The sequence below is a fragment of the Nanorana parkeri genome, unplaced genomic scaffold (assembly GCF_000935625.1).
Source record: "Nanorana parkeri isolate BGI_ZX_2015 unplaced genomic scaffold, ASM93562v1 scaffold109, whole genome shotgun sequence".
In the NCBI taxonomy this organism is placed as follows: Eukaryota; Metazoa; Chordata; class Amphibia; order Anura; family Dicroglossidae; genus Nanorana; species Nanorana parkeri.
In genome coordinates this window covers 1,464,233-1,466,246 of record NW_017306377.1, presented here as the reverse complement: position 1 = coordinate 1,466,246, position 2,014 = coordinate 1,464,233, and the positions used below count along the sequence as shown (strand labels likewise).

Genomic DNA, 2,014 nt, shown 5'->3' with positions numbered 1-2,014 from the left:
CACAAATGGGTCCATTCTTGCCAGACAGTGCTATTCAAAGCCTCCACCTCAATCCTTGATTAGCCGGGGATAGACAAGCCATTAAAAACGCATCCACCTCCAACTATCACAGATAATGTGCCTCATTAATGCGCCACAATAGCTCTGACACACAGTTGTAAGAAACTCCTGGGGAAATTGGGAAGGAGTCTATTCACTGATAATACAGAGGGGAAAGAAAAAAAAAAAAAAAAAGGTTTAAAGCAATAATGTGATTTAATTGGCCTCCCAAGTAGAGATCTGAAAATGCAACTTTTATTATGCGCCAAGAAGAATCACCCAAGATCGTCTCGCTTATTTTATGCAGATAAACGGCAGTGATTAGCTACATCGAATCGGGAGGATGAAATTGTACAGTTGCTCAATAGCACAAAAGCGCAGCCCCCTGCACCCCCCCAGCTTTCTTTTAGAAATCAGCCAGTAAATGAAGAATCCATGTAGATTATATCTTTAGAGGAAACCTAATACTTTTTGTCTAGCTTTATAAACATCAAGAACTTATAATCTTAAAAAAAGAAAGAAAAAAAAAAAAGGAAAACAAAATCCCGGGAAAAAGGTTTTTAACTAAGCAAATTACATGGGTGGTTATCTACTAACACAGCTGATGGATCTGCGGCTCTGAAACCTGAAAAGTTTATTCATTCAACAATCGCAGGAAGGAAGGAAGAAAAAAAAAAAAAAAAGAGAAGAGGGATTGAAGGTTCTAAAAAGGGTCATGGAAAAAGTTTGTCATCTGCATGGTCCTTAAGTGCTGCCCACATAGTCGGATCGGTGCCAGCTACCGACTTGCCTTATGCACGCTGGCATCCACATATGGTCGAGCCCAGACGCCTAAAATAAACCGCTAGCGTCTGGACAGTCAGTCTGGGTGGCATGTCTTCCTTCGGCTGCCCCAGTTATGTATACACCACCTACACACACACACACAAACACAAACACAAACACACACACACACACAATGCAGAGCGCTGCCACTGCTCTGGTGCCAGGTGCCCAGCTCGCTGGACGGAGAGAAATAAATACAATGTTCCTAGAAAGAGCGGTGGAATCAATAGGGGCCCACACACACATACAGGGAACAATTTAGATTGGAGAGGGATCCCGCAGCCCTCTGATGGGGGGGGGGGGGTCACTCAGGCATAGTTTGCCAACAATACCTGAATTACGTTTTCAGAGGGGGTTAGGGTTGCAGACCGGTCTGTACTTATAACAGATTTACAAAGCACACATCCTCTGTTTCCAAACACTACGAATAGCTGCAACCACATCGGCTCATATCAATCATCCAGTCACATCTACACACAACCTGGTGCGGGTTGCTACCGGGTCATGTTAAACACCGGCGCACTTTGCGCCCTGCTGAGACTCTTCCGTTGCCTCTGCGGGCCCTCGAGGGCGACAGGTCTCCCTTTACATAAAAAAAAAAGGAATCCACCAGCACCGGAATTAGGTTACCAGCAGCCTTGGCTCCCAGCAACTCTCCGGGCATGCTCAGTGGCCTCCCATCTCCTGAACTCCCTCCAATGGCAGCCCAGGGATGTCTGCCTCCTCTCCACAAATTACACCTTTATGGCCAGTCATAACTTCGGCCCAAATGCCCCCAAACAAACTTGAACTGCAATTAACCCACAACCGCCCTGCACGGCAACAAAGAAAACCTGGCCACGTTTGCCTTCTGATAACCCCCCCAGTATCATCGATCACACACATTTTAACCCCTGTTGCCTGTATAGTGAAACATTAACCCCTTAGATAACAAAATGCTGAAAGCCATCACTGACCCCAATAAGATGACACCATGCAGACCAATCAACAAGACATAGAAAGGAAAATAAACATTTAAAAAGACATTAACCCAGTAGCTGCCAAATTCCTTTTTTGATTGAACATTGACCATTAAAAACAAACATTTTAACCCCTCGATTGCCAAACCCCAAGCACATCAAACCTGCACAACATTTAAAAAATGAACTCT

The 2,014-nt window shown here is 44.7% G+C and overlaps 1 protein-coding gene across 1 annotated transcript in view; it reads right to left on the bottom strand.

Moving 5' to 3' along the window:
* SKI (SKI proto-oncogene) overlaps nucleotides 1-2,014 on the bottom strand; it is a 94,104-nt gene that overhangs the window by 90,217 nt on the left and 1,873 nt on the right. The window lies entirely within an intron of this gene.